This window comes from Tursiops truncatus, chromosome 19 (assembly GCF_011762595.2).
Source record: "Tursiops truncatus isolate mTurTru1 chromosome 19, mTurTru1.mat.Y, whole genome shotgun sequence".
NCBI lineage: Eukaryota > Metazoa > Chordata > Mammalia > Artiodactyla > Delphinidae > Tursiops > Tursiops truncatus.
In genome coordinates this window covers 43671951-43689586 of record NC_047052.1, presented here as the reverse complement: position 1 = coordinate 43689586, position 17636 = coordinate 43671951, and the positions used below count along the sequence as shown (strand labels likewise).

General features: G+C 38.9%; 1 protein-coding gene and 1 long non-coding RNA gene across 3 annotated transcripts in view; one reads left to right on the top strand and one right to left on the bottom strand.

Moving 5' to 3' along the window:
* Window positions 1-3910, bottom strand: part of LOC101317187 (uncharacterized) — a 33978-nt gene extending 30068 nt beyond the window's left edge. Inside the window, exon 1 of one of the 2 annotated variants that reach the window (XM_019941232.3) lies at window positions 3716-3910. The gene's annotated coding sequence lies outside the window, so the exon portion shown is untranslated. The remainder of the gene's footprint in view (window positions 1-3715) is intronic. The other variant, XM_033844942.2, reaches the window with a different exon arrangement.
* A 153-nt stretch (window positions 3911-4063) lies between these two features.
* Window positions 4064-17636, top strand: part of LOC141277198 (uncharacterized) — a 25028-nt gene continuing 11455 nt past the window's right edge. The window contains exons 1-2 of the long non-coding RNA XR_012328181.1: window positions 4064-4194; window positions 6389-6522. This is a non-coding gene — a long non-coding RNA (uncharacterized lncRNA). The remainder of the gene's footprint in view (window positions 4195-6388; window positions 6523-17636) is intronic.

Here is a 17636-nt window from a genome sequence, read left to right as displayed (position 1 = left end):
AGAAAAGAGTTACAAATAAGGAAATGGCCAAACCTCAAGGAAGACAATTCTCCATGAGTCTTGCATGTTTCTGCACATGTTGCCAGATCAGAGACTAAGTGCTATCATTCTGGATAATTTCTGCAAGATGTTTACATAATGAACAGCCTTGGAGGACAGAGATAGTCTCTCTCTAGAGCAAAAGCCAGGCATGCTTATTACCCATTATAAAAGATTCAGGTTCCCTAAATTCAAGGGAACACATAAATACCTGTGTATTGTGCATCACCCTATGGGTGCAAGTGAACCAGTGCAAGGAAAATACTGATACTTTGGCTACTTCTACCACAATGAGCAGCAAACTTTCATCTCTGACTCAAAATCTCATGTCTTCTACCAGCATCCATGAAGCTGCCCAAGCTAACTTTTAACTTATAAGTAGGGTAAAATCTCAGATACATCACAGTTCTTGACAGAATCCCATGGTATTGAACTGGAATTGAAAGTATGAGTATGAACTGGTGGTTTTTAAATATATACAAATAAAGATAGATAGATAGAGATGTGTGTATATACATTTGCTTATTTTCTAGCTCTGTCTGTTGCCAGGAACTAGAGGAATTACACCCAGGTAGAAATGAGCACACCAAGTGCCCAGAGCTTGGTTTATAAATCCACTCTCCAATAAAAGAAACCAGGGCTCCTTGGAGAAATTGCTGATTCCAGGGCTAGAGGAGAGAAAAATACAAGCCTGGAACATATTGGTGCAAGAAAGTAAGACAGTGCTCAAGAAAATAATGGCATGTTGAAAGGACACAGAAGTCAAACTGAAGGAGCTCCTAGTGGCCAAATCTGGGACAATTTGAGCAACAAAATGTGTAACAATAATAGATTATGAACTCATAGAATAATATATATATATACATATATATGAGTTCATAAATAAATAACAAACATATGAGGAATAAGGGACAACTCTTCTTTACACTAGAATTTAAATTAATAAATGTAGAAGGAATGATGGAAAGGGAAAATCACCACTAGGCAAACATCACAGTAATAATTGTTACAGATAAGAATTATCAGTGGGACTTCCCTGGTGGCGCAGTGGTTGAGAATCCGCCTGCCGATGCGGGGTACGCGGGTTCGTGCCCCGGTCCGGGAAGATCCCACATGCCGCGGAGCGAATGGGCCCGTGAGCCATGGCCGCTGAGCCTGCGCGTCCGGAGCCTGTGCTCCGCAACGGGAGAGGCCACAGCAGTGAGAGGCCCGCGTACCGCAAAAAAAAAAAAAAGAATTCTTTTTTTTTTTTTCACTCATCAATTAAAATTGATGAGTGAAAGTATAATGAGAAACAGTAGTTTTGCATAGTCCCAAAGCACCTCCCCACAAGATACTTATTAATTAAAAAGAGGAATACAGTAATTTTACAAAGGAGGAACCAGGCAGACACCACCTTTAACAAAGTGATCAAAGTTAACATTACCAGTAATGAGATATACTGATATAACTCCTGATATGACACATTGAGAAGAACACAACATCATTTCTGTGATCTTTTTGCCAAAAATGCATAGTCTAAATTTAGTCACGAGGAAACAGCAGACAAATCCAAATGAAAGACATTCTACAAAATAACTGGCCAGTGCTCCTCAAAAGTGTCAAGGTCATAAAAGAGAAAAAGGACTAAAGAACTATGTCAGATGGGAGGAGACTAACAAAACAAGACAACTAAATCAATCTGGGAACTTAGATTGGATTCTGGAACAGAACAAGGCACTGATAAGACAATTAGCAAAATTTAAATAAGGTTTGTAAATTAGCAAACGTCTTGTATCAGGGTAAATTTCCTGGTTTTCATAATTGTACTGTGGACACCTGAATGAAGAGTATATTGGAATTCTTTGCACTATGTTTACAATATGAAAATAAAAAGTTTTTTTAATGAAAAAAATTAAAAGGACAAGAGAACTCTTTTAAAAATTGGATATTCAAATGGCCAATAAAGATATGAAAAGGTGCTGAACATAATTACACACCAGGGAAATGCAAATTAAAACTGTGATGAAATTCCACTACACATCCACCAGAATAGTTAAAAGATTGATAATTTCAAATAATGGAGACGATGGGGAACACCTGAAACTCTCATACATTGGAATGTAAATTGGTACAACATGAGATATTGGTAGTATCCATTAAACATGCCTGCCCAATGATCTAGCAATTCCACTCCTAAATATTTACTCAAGAGAAGAGCATTTACGTGTTCACCAAAACCACAGTAGAATGTTCATAGCAGCAACACAATTCGTAATAGCCCCAAATTAGAAAATATCAAATGTCCCTGAACAGTGTAATCAATTAATAAATTGCAGTACACCCCGAAATGTAATGAGAACTAAGTACAATTACACTCAACAACATAGATGAATCTCATAGACATAATGTGGAACAAAAGAAGCCAGGCATAAAAGAACACATGCCATATAATTCCATTTATATATGAAATTCAGGAATGGGTAAAATTAATTAATGGTTATAGAATTCTGAATACTGATTCTGGGAGAGGAATAACTGGGAAGGGGCATGAGGGAAACTTCTGGGGTGCTGGCAAAGTTCTTTATGTTGATCTAGGAAACTGTTTTATTGCTGTATACTGAAGATTTGTGTACTTTACTGTATATGTGCTATATGTCATAAAAATGTTTTAAAAAACTATCAGAACCATGTTTTGGTAGGGACATGGAGCAATGAGATTTTTCAAACACTGCTGTGCAAATATAAATCTGGCACCCTCTTTTGTAAATATTTTGGCACTATTTGGTTAAGTGGAAGATATATGACCTAGCAACTCGATTGGTAGGTAAACTCATGCATGTGTACCCTATGTAAAGAATGCTCCTGGCAGCATAGCCTATAAAGCCAAAAACTAGAAATAACTCAAATGTCCATCGTTACTAGAAGGGATGAATAATAGTAGTATACTTTAAAGGATGGAATACAATATAGCAAGGAAAACAAATGAACCACTATTAGATCTAATATGCATAATTCTCAAAAACATAGTTGTACAAATAAGCAAAGTAAGAGATAAAAGACAGTATGGCAGCATTCATATAAAGTTTAAAAACGGGGGGAAACTACAGTATAATGCTTAAAGAGGTAAACATAAGCGAAAAAACTTCATACATTTAGCCAGTCACACAAACATAATCACACACAAACTTAAATCACCATGGTGACATACAGCTAGAGATAACCCACAACCCAACAACAGGGTCGCATACTCAGGGCCTCAAATGGTCACATAAGCACAATCACACATTTACCAAGAGGACAGTCATTCACAACCGGCACTGTCACAGGCACTGCACATCTGCACATGGTCGCACAGTCACAATCACACTAACCACAGATTAAAACCACACAGTATCCACAGGTATCCCCACGTGTACTCTGCAGTCCACAGTCACACCCCTCTACGGGGACAAACGCTATCACATCCACCGAGTCACAAGCTCCTCACACCCCCACATACAATGCCGCACGTGATTACACGCACATCACTGGGTCGCATCCCATCACACCAGCACAGTCACAGGCTCTCAGATTGTGCTGCACACGATTATCACTGGAATCACACACACGCTCACTACAGGAACAGCTAGACACAATCACGCGTTCATTCATCACATACCACTACACAGACACAATCACACAATTTCAAACTCACCCCCTCAGCGGTACAAAGCCGAGGCTCCTGTCCCGCCCTCTCCTCTGGTTCCGCCCTTCAGGTCTTCCAAGCTTCCAAAGCAGCACAACCTTCCACAGGACTGGAACAGTCACCCGTGCAGACCTGAGGGTCCCGCCAGCGCGTGACTATGAGGCTGAATTCAAGCGAGAATAACGTTCTTGCCGAGAAGTCCTCTGGGAAGTGTAGTCAGAGACGTCCCAGTGGTGAGCAAGATGACCGCCGGCCGCCCGGATTCCTGTCAGAGCTCAGCTGCGACCCAGCCGAAAGGATTGCATTCCGTCATCAAACCGCGCATCGGAGGCCTCACGGAGCCTGGCTCAGCCTCGGGCCGTGACTCCCAAAGAAGCTCACTCTGAAGCGTTTGAAAATGGACTTTCCGTGCCCGCCCTACTATCCCCTGGAGTTGAACAGGCTCTGGAAGAAAAGAAGTAGTCCGCAAAGGGAGATAATTTGCACAGGCGAGCCTTCTGGGAAATGTAGTTAGGGAGCAGGAAAAGCGGTGGATGGGTCGTTTGAAATTCGTCTTGATTCTTCACAGCCTGCGCTTGGTCACACCCCGGAGACTTCTGGGAGTGTCACTGCGCCCAAGGAGTGCGCAGGCATCCTGGGTCGCCGTTTTGGCTTTTCGGGCATGAGTTTGGTTTGTGGGTTCCTCAGTGCAGAGGGGACCTGAGCTTCTGAGACCCAAATCTAGTCAGGGAGGACAAAGGGGAGGAAACCAGGAACCTGCAAAGATATTGGGGAGGTTGAAGGGGGAGGAATCGCTAAACGTGAAACAGGGAGGGGTAAACAAAACGGGATGCGTTTCCGATGCTGCGAAGGGGGTTGATGCTGTTCTGTGCTACTTACTGATTTCTCTGTGGTAGTCGGGGAGTGAGGAGAATGAGGGGGCGGTGAGGCAGGTTGTGCAGGAGGCAAGTAACGAAAGCCCGGATGTGTGTGACTTAGGGTGTTGGGGGTAGTAGAGAGGGGCAGGAAAAGAATTGTATGTGTGTGTCTGTGTCATTGATAATTTAAATGAGTATCACCGTATGTATGACTGGGATTGTATATTGGAAAATAATCCCTGAGACTCATTGTAAAACAATAACAAGAAGGATAGATCTGGAAGCATTTTCTTTCTCTCTCTTTTTTTTTAGATTTGATGGGAGAAAGGTTACGTAGTAGTAGTAGTGTCTGGTGAATGGGGCATCTCAAATCAGTTGGAAAAAATGAACTTTTCAATAATGGTAATAGGAACAATTTGGTAGCCTTTCTGGAAAAAAGAAAATAGATTATGCCATGTACTGAATCCAGAGTTAACTCCAAATGGGTCAAAACTTAAAACTTAAACAAAAAAAATAAATAAATTACAAAGACTGAAAACTTAAATTAATTTATAACCATAGAATGAGGAAGGCCTTCCCAACTTCAAAATCCCAAAACCAAGATGTAAAAGATTGATCATTGCTACTACATGAAAAAAAAAAAAAAAAGTTAAAGTGACAAGCTGGAAAAAATTTGCATTTTTTGTTACAAATAGCTAATCTCCCTAGTATATAAGGAGCACTCAAAAAATTGATTAAACAAAAAAGACTAACAACCCAATAAAAACAGAACGAGATTAACAAAAAATACTCAGAACAGAGTCTACATATTGTTCTCAAGTATACAAAAATACACTCAACCTCATTCATAAGAAGATAAATGCCATTAAAACTATGTAGAGATACTGTTTCTTACAGACTTGAATGGCAAATATTCCCAAAATTTGAAAACTTACCTTGTTAGAGGGACTGCCGATTGGTACAAACTATTTGGAAGGCAATTTGGCAGCATCTTTCAAAATTCCATTTGCATTTATCCTTTGACTGAGCAATCCCACCTCTGGGATTTTATCCTACAGATCTAGTTATGATGATGCATATCCAAGATCTTTGTGTTCATCACATTTCTTTTCAGAAAGGTATCACAACCCCATTCTTGACAATTTCCTTGACTTCCTTCAAAATTCTCTTTCATTTTTCTAATTCTAATCCTCTGATCACTAAAACAAATAATAACAGCAACAAAAACATTAGTGAATTGTTTTCCACTTGCCTTCTTAAAGTCAGGATTCTGTTATTGACCATCTTCTCTTAATCTGTAATATTTTTCTTTTTGAGCAACTATATCCCACTACGATGGCTTCAGCAACATTTACTGACCCATGACCAACAGATTTGTTTCCATGCTAGGCCTATCTTTTTTGTGTATGTGATAAATTATGCATAAGATAAAATTTACCATTTTAATCATTTTTAAATGTATAGTTTAGTGGCATTAGTACATTCACATTGTTGTCCAACCACCACCACTATCCATCTCCAGAACTTTTTCATCATCCTAACCTGAAACTCTGTACACACGAAACAATAATTAGTGATCACCCCTCCCTTCTGGTAACCACTATACTACTTTCTGTCTCTATGAATCTGACTATTCTAGGTACCTCATGTAAGTAGAACCACACAATATTTGTTCTTTTGTGCCTGGCTTATTTAACTTAGTATATAATGCTTTCATGGTTCACCCATGTTGTAGCCTGTATCAGAATTTCATTCCTTTTGAAGGCTGAATAATATTTCATTGTATGTTTATACCATATTTTGTTTATCCGTTTATCTCTTGAAGGACATGTGGGTTGTTTCCATCTTCTGGTTGTTGTGAGTAATACTGCTGTGAACATGGTATACAAACATCTCTTTGAAACCCTGCTTTCAATTAATTGGTGGATATACCTAGAAGTGGAATTACTGGATCATATGGTAATTAAATGTTTAAGTTTTTTGATGAACCACCATACTGTGTTCCACAGTATGCTGCTTCTGTTTCTGCTGCTTCTTCTCCTTCTCCTTCTTCATATTGTTATCATTGTTGTTATTATTATCATTATTATTATTATTGGAGTATAATTCCTTGACAATGTTGTGTTAGTTTCTGTTGTACAATGAAGTGAATCAGCTATATATATGCATATATCCCCTCCCTCTTGGACCTCTGTCTCACCCCCCATCCCACCCATCTAGGTCATCACAGAGCACCGAATTGAGCTTCCTGTGCTTTATAGCAGGTTCCCACTAGCTATCTATTTACACATGGTAGTGTATATATGTCAATCCTAATCTCCCAATTCGTCCCACCCTCCCTTTCCCCCCTGTGTCCACATGTCCATTCTCTACTTCTGCGTCTCTATTCCTGCCCTGAAAGTAGGTTCATCTGTACCATGTTTCTAGATTCCACATATATGTGTTAATATACAATATTTGTTTTTCTCTTTCTGACTTACTTCACTCTGTATGACAGACTCTCGGTCCACCCACATCTCTACAAATGACCCAATTTTGTTCCTTTTTGTGGCTGAGTAATATTCCATTGTATATATGTATCACATCATCTTTATCCATTCCTCTGTTGATGGACATCTAGGTTGTTTCCATGTCCTGGCTATTGTAAATAGTGCTGCAGTGAACAGTGGGGTATTATTATTATTTCACTGGCTAGGACATCCAGTATGATGTTGAATAGGAGCAATGAGAGTGGACATCATTGTCTTATCCCTGATCTGGGAGAGAAGACATTCAATCTTTAACCACTAGTGTTAGGTCCTCTATTAGGTTAAGAAAAGTCATTTCTACTCCTAGGTTGCTGAGAGTTTCTATTATGAATAGACCTTAAATTTTGTCAAATGCTTTTTCTGCATAAGTTGATATGATCATATGGTTTTTCTTTTTTTTTAGTTTAATATGGTGGATTACATTAATTGATTTCTAAATATTAAACCAGCTTTGCATTCCTGGGATAAACCCAACTTGCTTGTGATACATACTGTATTGCTGGTTGTGATTTGCTAACTTTTTGTTGAGCAGATTTGTGTCTATGTTAACAAGGGTATTGGTCTGTGCTTTTACTGTTTTTTTTTTGGTGCTGTCTTTGTCTGGTTTTGGTATCAGAGTAATGCTAGCCTCATAAAATGAGTTAGGACATTTTCCCTTCTGTTTTTTTGGAAGAGATTATGCAGAATTCCCATTATGTATTCTTTAACTATTTGATGGACTTCAATAGCAAAACCATCTGGGTTGGAATTTTCTCTTTTTGGAATTTTTAAACTATGAATTTAATTTCTTTTTTACATTGAATTATATTTGATAGATAACATTGTGTAAGTTTAAGGTACACAACATGATGATTTGATACATTCATATATTGCAATATGATTGCCATTGTTGCATTAGCTAGCACCTCTATCATGTCACATAATTATCATTTCGTTTTTGTGGTGGGAATTATTAAGAGCTAGTCTGTTAGCTGGTGTGATGTTTATAATACAAATTTGTTGCATATAATCACTGTACTGTGCTATATACTGTGCTAATGGTGATCCAGTGATCACCAGGGCTTATTTATCTACTAGTTGCAAGTTTGTATCCTTAATGTCTCTCCTATGCCCCCAGCCCCTGGTAACCACCATTTTACTCTTTGTTCTTATGAATTTGGCTTTTTTTAGATTCCATATATAAGTGATAACATACAGTATTTGTCTTTTTCTCTCTGATTTTTCTCGCTTAGCATAAAGTCCTCAAGGTCCACCCATGTTGTGAAAATGGTAGGATTTCCTTCTTTCTTATGGCTGAATAATATTCCACTGTGTGTGTGTTTATGTATGTGTGTGTGTGTATATATATATATATATATATATATATATATATATATACACACATACATATATCACATCTTTTTTATCCATTCACTGTTGAAGAGAAATTTGGTTGTTTCTGTACCTTGGCTATTGTAATAACAATGCAATAAACATGGGAGTGTATATATCTCTTCAGTATCCTGTTTCCATTATCTTTGGGTATATACCCAGAAGTGGGATTGTTGGATCATATAGTAGTTCTATTTTTAACTTTCTTTTTTTTTTTTTTGCGGTTCGTGGGCCTCTCACTGTTGTGGTCTCTCCCGCTGCGGAGCACAGGCTCCGGATGCGCAGGCTCAGCGGCCATGGCTCACGGGCCCAGCCACTCCGCGGCATGTGGGATCTTCCCGGACCGGGGCACAAACCTGTGTTCCCTGCATCGGCAGGCGGACTCTCAACCACTGCGCCACAAGGGAAGCCCTATTTTTAACTTTTTGAGGAACTTCCATATTGTTTTCCTTAGTGGCTGAACAAATTTACATTCCTACCAACTGTGTGTAAGAGGTTTCTTTCTCCACATCCTTGTCAACACTTGTTATCTCTTGTCTTCTTTATGATAGCCATTGTAACAAGTGTGAGGTGATGTGTCAATGTGGTTTTCATTTGCATTTTCCTGATGTTTAGTGGTGTTGAGCATCTTTTCAGGTACCTGTTAACCATTTGGATTCCTTCTTTAGAAAAATGTCTATGTAGTTCCTCTGCCCATTTCTTTAATCAGATGGTTTGTTTTATTTGCTATTGAGTAGTATGAATTCCTTATATATTTTGGATATTAACCCCTTATCAGATATATGATTTGCAGATATTTTCTCCCATTCTTTAGGTTGCTGTTCATTTTGTTTGTTTCTTTTGCTATGCAGAAGCTTTTAAATTTGATGTGGTCCCACTTGTTGGTTTTTGCTTGTTGCCTTTGCTTTTGGTGTCCTATCCAAAAAACTGATTACCAAGACCAGTGTTGAGGAGCCTCTTCTACATGTTTTCTTCTAGGCACTTTATTGTATCAAGGCTTATGTTTAAGTCTTCCATTCATTTCTAGTTAATTTTTGTTAGTAATGTATGACAGAGATCCAATTTCATTTTTCCACATGTGGTTATCTAGTTTTCCCGATACCATCTGTTGAAGACACTATCCTTTTCCCCATTCCAAACCAAGGGTGCTTGGCTCCCTTGTTGAATATTAGTTGACCATATATGTTGGGGTTTAATTCTGTGCTCTCTATTCTGTTCTACTGGGCTATGTATCTCTCTTTATGTCACTAGCATAACTGTTTTATACTATAGCTTTGTAGTATAGTTTGAAATCAGGGGGTATGATGCCTCTGGATTTGTTCTTCTTTCTTGTATTGTGTTGACAATTTGGGGTCTTTTGTGATTCCCTACAAAATTTAGGATTGTTTTTTCTATTTCTGTGAAAGATGCCACTGGAATTTTGATATGGATTGCATTGAATCTATATATGGCTTTGGGTAGTATGGACATTTTAACAATATTAATTTTTCAAATCTATGAACACAAGATGTCTTTCCATTTGTTTGTGTCTTCTTCAATTTCTTTCAACAAAGTCTTATAGTTTTTATTGTAGAGATCTTTCACTTCCTTGGTTAAATTTACTTCTAGGCATTTATTGGTTTTGATACCATTGTGAATGGGATATTTCTTTTTCAAATGTTTCATGGATATTGTATAGAAATGCAACTGATTTCTGTTTGTTGATTTTATACCCTGCAACTTTATTGAATTTGTTGATTAGTACCAACAGTTTTCTTGGTTGAGTCTGGGATTTTCTATATATAGAAATCATATCATCTACAAATAAACCCTTTTACTACTTTTTTTCTGAATTGTATGCCTTTTATTTCTTTGTCTTACCTAATTGCTCTAGCTAGGACTTCCAGTACTGTATTGAATAGAAGTCGTGAGAGTGGGCATCCTTGTCTTGTTCCTGATCATAGGGGAAAACTTTGAATTTTTCACTGTGGAGTATGATGTTAGCTGTGGTTTTGTCATATATGTCCTTTATTATGTTGAGGTATAGTCCCTCTATACCCAATCTCTTGAGGGTTTTAACATATTTTTTTAATTTTATTTATTTATTTATTTTTGGCTGCATTGGGTCTTCATTGCTGCCCGTGGGCGTTCTCTAGTTGTGGCGAGCGGTGGCTACTCTTCATTGCGGTGCGCAAGCTGCTCATTGTGGTGGCTTCTCTTGTTGCAGAGCATGGGCTTCAGGAGCACAGGCTTCAGTAGTTGTGGCCTGCGGGCTCAGTAGTTGTGGCTCATGGGTGGTAGAATACAGGCTCAGTAGTTGTGGCACACAGGCTTAGTTGTTCCGCGGCATGTGGGATCTTCCTGGACCAAGGCTCAAACCCGTGTCTCCCACATTGGCAGGCAGATTCTTAACCACTGCACCACCAGGGAAGCCCCCTCTTGAGAGTTTTTATCATGAAAGGACATTGTATTTTGTCAGATGATTTTTCTACATCTATTGAGATGATCATGTGATTTTAACCTTTTATTCTATTATTGTGGAGTATCATATTTATTGACTAGTGAATGTTGAACCATCCTTCCATTCCAGGGATAAATTCCACTTGGTCATGATGTTTAATCCTTTAATGTGTTCTTGAATTCAGTTTACTAATATTTTGTTGAGAAGTTTTGCATTTACATTCATCAGGGATATTGATCTATAGTTTTCTTTTTTGTCCTTTTCTGGCTTTGGTATCAGGTTAATGCTGATGTGGTAAAATGAGTTTGGAAATATTCCTCCTCTTCAGTTTTTGGGAAGAGTTTGAGAACAATTGACATTAATTCTTTAAATGTTTGGTAGAATTTGCCAGTGAAACCATCTGGTCCTGGGGTTCTCTGTGTTGGGAGGTTTTTAATAAATGATTCACTTTTTTTTACTCATTATTGGCCTGTTCAGATTTTCTATTGCTTCCTAATATAGTCTTTTTATAGATTTTATTTATTTATTTATTAGCTGCATTCTGTCTTCGTTGCTGTGCTCAGGCTTTCTCTAGTTGAGGCGAGTGGGGGCTACTCTTTGTTGCTGTGAGAGGGCTTCTCATTGTGGTGGCTTCTCTTGTTGCAGAGTACAGGGTCTAGGCATGCAGGCTTCAGTAGTTGTGGCACGCAGGCTTCAGTAGTTGTGGCTCATGGGCTCTAGAGCCCAGGCTCAGTAGTTGCGGCACACGGGCTTAGTTGCTCTGCGGCATGTGGGATCTTCCTGGACCAGAACCTGTGTCCCCTGCATTGACAGGCGGATTCTTAACCACTGTGCAACTAGGGAAGCCTCCCAGTACAGTCTGGGTAGGTTGTGTGTTTCTAGGAATTTGTTCACTTCTTCTAGATTATCTCACTTGTTGACATATTCATAGCAGTCTCTTATGATCCTATGTATTTCTGTAGTATCAGTTGTAACATCTCTATTATTATTTATTTATTTGAGTCTTCTCTCTTTTTTTCTTTGTATAGCGAAAGGTTTGTCAATTTTGGTTATGTTTTTGAAAAATCAGCTATTGGTTTTGTTGATATTTCCTATTGTTTTTCTGGTCTTTATTTATTTACTCTGATCTTTATTTCTTTCTGTTAACTTTGGGCTTAATTTGTTCTTCTTCTTCTGGTTTCTTGAGGTGTGAAGTTAGGTTGTTTATTTGAAACTCCAGTTTTTCAGTGAAAGAGGTCTATTTGCTCATCTTAAAAGCTGCGGCCTGAGGGGTATGCTTCTAATTTAACACATATATAGGGGCTAACTGCAATTCTCCCCAGAGACCAGGACACCAGTTGGCCCCATCTTTATGCTCTCCCTCTGTGCCTGCATGCTGGAGTCTTCATGAAAGGAGCTTGTGCACAAGTCTGGCACCCCGGTTATGGTGGCTGCTGTCCAGAGGACACATTCCTTATAGCCTGACTCTGGTGGCCAGTGGTGCTTGTGTTCATGGGTTCAATGGGATGGTAGCAAAAAACCAAAACAAAACTAAGCAGTTCTTAACTGGCTATTCCTCCAGGGGCTAATACAGAGGGAGCAGACAGAAACAGCCATCTCCTAGTCTTCCCCAGAAGAGATACGTTTTTTTTTTATTTTAATTTTTTGGCCATACCACGGGGCATGCGGGGGTCTTTAGTTCCCTGACCAGGGATTGAACCCATGCCCCCTGCAATGGAAGCACAGAGTCTTAACCAGTGGACCACCAGGGAAGTTTATATTTGCATACTTTAAAAGCTGCTGTCTGACCAACTTCTTTAAGATGAAAGAAAGGGTGCTAATTAGTAACAGGAAAACATATGAAAGTATAAATCTCACTGGTAAAGGTAACTATTTAGTTAAGTCCAGAATAATCTAGTGTTGTAATGGTGGTGGGTTAATCACTTATAAATCTAGTATGAAGGTTAAAAGACAAAATTAGTCTGCTGCTTCTGCGCCAAGCCCTGGGAGAATAGCCACAGTGATTCTTCACAAGACAGTTAAGAAGTGTTTCTTAGTTCACTATAGCCTTGTGAGTCTTGTGGACACATCTCATTGGCTTACAGAGCTAGATATTTTGGGGGTGTGTCTGTCAGGTGGAATTCTTAAAAGTTAGGGTGCCAGATATGTGGTCCAAACCTTTTACCCCTCAGGGAGAAGCTGGGAGTTGGGTTCTCTCTTGACTGTGTGTCACTGTGCCAGCAGTGGGTTTTATGGTGAGTTTGTGTCTCAGACTTTTCTACCTGTTTCACTGTGGATTTTTTCTCATTTACCTGATATGTAGAAGTCACTCAGCTCGTTTCTGGATTTCTTTCAGAGGGAATCATTCCATAGGTGGCTGTAGATTTGGTGTGTTTGTGGGAGGTGGTATATTAAGGAGCCTCATGTCAACATCTTGAACTCAAACCTCCACTGGCTTCTTAATCTGAATCTACCTTTTGAGGGGGCTGAGTGAGTGAGCAAAATGTGGGTGTGACAACCAGACTGGAGGCTTGAGTATAGTAGGAAATGCTCACTAATCATTTTCAGTCCTCTCTCTTAACACTTCCAGTTCTGTCCATCCCACTGCTGCCTAATAGAAATTTTTCTTCCATGGTTTCAACTATCTTGGGTCCAAGTATTAAGTCACCTTGGTCTGGAAAGTGAGCATGGGGCTTTCTCATTCATTCTTATAGATCATGTGGCAAGTCTGGATTTTTCTCCTCCCAAAAGCTATTTATGGAAATTACTATAAGCAAGATCATAAAAGCATGGGATAGTCTGTAACATTTTTATATCATGTGACATTGTGTGCTGGGGCTTCTGAAGAGGCCAAGTATATATCACCCCATTTCCTCCCATGAATTTTATTCAACTGAGATTTGGGACAAAGTGTTAAGACATATGGAAGCTAAATATTGCCTTTATTGTAGATAAAGGCAAATTGGAGGATGGTTTATGTGGGAGTCCAATGAGATTCATGACTGGACTCCAGAAATAAATAGACTGGCTTAGTAAATCATGGCAGTGGAAAAAACAGACTCTTAATACCCAGTCCCAAGGCATGGCCTAGGGAATGCATGCTTTGTGCTCTATGCAGACAGGCAGATTCCACAGCAGAAGAGAAAAGAAGTAGGGCCAGGGCAGTCTAGGTTTAATCAGAAGACAGGAAACTACACAGTAACTGAAACAGGGAAGTTTAATATAAAGAATTATTAAGCAATAATAGTAATTATATAGAGCTCTTTTTATATACTGTTGAGATGGAAAGGGACTCAAGGGTCTCTGGGGCTGAGGCAGTGTACCTAAGGAAGGACCAACTTGGAAGGAGAGGGGTTCATACTTCATGAAAGACCAACTATAACAGAGAAGTTTGCTGAGTCGCTCAGACCCCAGATATGATTTACACCAGGCAGTGAGATGAGCAGAAGCTGATAGATAGACATGTAGAGGGAGTTGGGGTATCACTATGGACACTACTGGAATGTGGAGCTATAGAGGCCTCCCTTTGTAGGTACCTAGCATATATCCACGAAAGGCTTGGGCCAGGACAGCTCCTGGTGGCTGTCAGCTGGTAAAGGCCAGGTACTGGCTTGCTAGATGGCTGGGTGCATGAGGTCCCCCAAGTGTGCATTTGTAGGGCTTTAGAAAGGGTATAGGGATAGAGCCCTGGCTGGGACACAGACACATTTGTTTGAAGAGCTCTGCTATGATGTCTGTGACTGAGTAAAGAAAACATGGTGGCCAAATGCTGGAGAAAGCTGTGCCAGAAAGGCACTTTGTACTGGAGAAAACTATGGAACCAAGCAGTAGAGAAGAGAGCCTATTTTCAGGAACTTGGAGAGAGAGCCACACTCGAACCAAGAACTCCTTCCTGCTGCATTGTTTCTCCAACACTCTCTGATGACGAAACTAAACATCATGCTAGCTGATGAAAGAAAAAATGTTTAAAAAGAAAGATCTCTTCTCACAGATCAGGCAACAAAGGGTTAATTTGGAGCTAAGCAGCAATAAATTCTCTAATCAGCTATTTTGCTCCACGTTTCCAGGAGAGAAATAAGAGGTAAGGCAAGAAGCCAAGAATATTTAGGGAAAATCTCTCCTCTTGAAAAATGGATTAGTGGGAAAGAAGCATTATTCACTAACGTTCCCCAGGTTTTGTTCTGTTAACTCAACGGATATGGCCAAAACCCTCTGGAGTCAATAATTTATTAGTATAGCCTTGCTTGCATCTTCATGAGACCACTGCCCCACTACCAACCCTTGTTACTTGGGGCATCCTTTTGGACTGCTAATGAAAATGTATAATTTGCCTCCAGAAGTCTCTGAATTGGGTCATTCATAGCACATTAGTTTAATTAACCCCAAGGTCTTGCTTTGCCCAAATGCCAACAATCCTGTGACAAAGATTCTTTGCCTGACCAAACGTTAGTCAGATTCTTGAACCATCTCCTAGGTCTATCTGTGCACTTATTATGAAATCTAGATGTAGCAAGAACTCTGCTAAGTCAGTTGAACTAGAACCGTCCACCCTTGACATCTGATCACCCTTGATATCTGATCAGGTTCCTCATCATCCACCACCCCCCAAGTGATGACAGATCATGCTGGCCTGCCTTCAACAAGAATCCTGTTAGGTTGATTTAGCCAGAACCACCCTTACCCCTGATGTTTCCTCTGAGAATTTTTCATCCACTGACCCTGGCTATAAATTTCCACTTGTCCATGCTGTATTCAGAATTGAGCCTGAGGTCTCTTTTCCCCTATTGATATAGTCCTGAATAAAATGTATTTTTACTATCTTAGCTACTGTTCAGCTCTGGTTTTTCACATCAGTCTATAATTTTTTTCCATCCCAAATTATGCTTAGTTCTACTGTCTAATAAAGCCTATCACAGAGATTCTGCAATAAGGAATAATGAAATACCCAACGTAAGATGTACCAAATTTGAGAAAATTTTCCTTCCACTCATATTTCCTGTTTAAAGTCTAAAAACTAAAACCACTCAAAAGTTAAAGTCCAAAGTAGTGAACATTCAAAAGAGTTGAATCTGAAAACTAATCCTGTTGCTCCTTTGAAATAAAGTCCCATGGCTGAAAAATATTCCATTGTATATACACCACGTCTTTTTATTCCATTCATCCACTGACAGACACTTAAGTTGTTTTCATATCTTGGCTATTGTGAATAATTCTGCAATGAACATGGGAGTGCGGATATCTCTTTGAAATCCTGTTTTCATTTCCTTTGGATATACAGTTGACCCTTGAACAATGCAGGGGTTAGGGGCACAAATTCCCAATGCAGTTGAAAACCGAGTATAATTTTACAGCCAGCCCTCTGGATCTGCGGTTCTGCATCTGAGGATTCAACTAACTATGGATCTTGTAGTACTGTAGTATGTATTTACTGAAAACATCCATATATAAATGGACCCAAGCAGTTCAAACCCATGTTGTTCAGGGTCAACTGTATACCAGAAGTGGGATTGCTGGATTATATGGTAGTTCTATTTTTAATATTTTGAGAAACCTCCAAACTGTTTTCTAGTGTGGCTCCACCAACTTACATTCCCACCAGCGGTGCACAAGGGTTCCCTTTTCTCCACATCTTCACCAACATTTGTTATCTCTTGTCTTTTTGATGACAGCCATTCTAACAGGTGTGAGGGGATAGCTCATGGTTTTGATTTTCATTTCCCTGATGATTAATGATGTTTAGCACCTTTTCATATACCTGTTGGCCATCTGTATATCTTCTATATACAATGGAATATTATTCAGCTACAAAAAGGAAGGAAATCTCATTTGTGACAAAACTAATGGACCTTGAGGGCATTATGCTAAGTGAAATGAGTCATACAGAAGACAAATGCCATATGATCTCACCTATATGTGGAAAGAAAAAAAAATCCAAAAACTAAACTCACAGATACAGAGGACAGATTGGTCGTTGCCAGAGGTGTGGAGTGAGTGGGGGTGGGTGGGTGAAATGGATGAACGTTATTAAGAGGTACAGGCTTCCAGTTATAAAATAAATAAATCCTGGGGATGTAATGTACAGCATGGTGACTATAGTTAATAATATTGTATTGTATATCTGAAAGTCTCAAAGAAAGTAAATCTTAAAAGTTCTCATCACAAGAAAAGAAAAATTGTAACTGTGTGGTGATGGATGTTAGAGTTATTATGATCATTTCACACTATATACAAATTTCAAATGATTATGTTGCATTCCTGAAATTAATATAATGTTACATATCAATTATAGGGGGAAAAGAGAAAGAACTATGAAAAGCAAATCTGTTAAACTCTTGAAAGAAAATATAGTACAATAGCTTTGATACCATGGAGTAGGAAATAATTCATAAGCAAGATCCCAAATGCAAACATAAAAGAGTAAGGTGATTATATTAAAATTTAAAACTGTTGGGCATCCAAAAATATCATAAAGTGAATAAAGAAGTTGTAGTCTGAGAGTAGATATTTGCAACATGTATAACCGACAAAAGATTAGTATTCAGATTATATACACAATTCATACATAATTATTTGTAAATGCAAAAAAAAAAGTGGGTGAAGGGTATACATGAACAGAAAATCCACAGAAGAGGAAACTAGATGGACAAGAAACATTTGAAAAGAAGCTTATCCTCACAAATAACCAAAGAAATGCCAATTATAGCCATAGTGAGCTACCATTCCACAATCAATATGTTTGGGAAAATTAGTGTGAA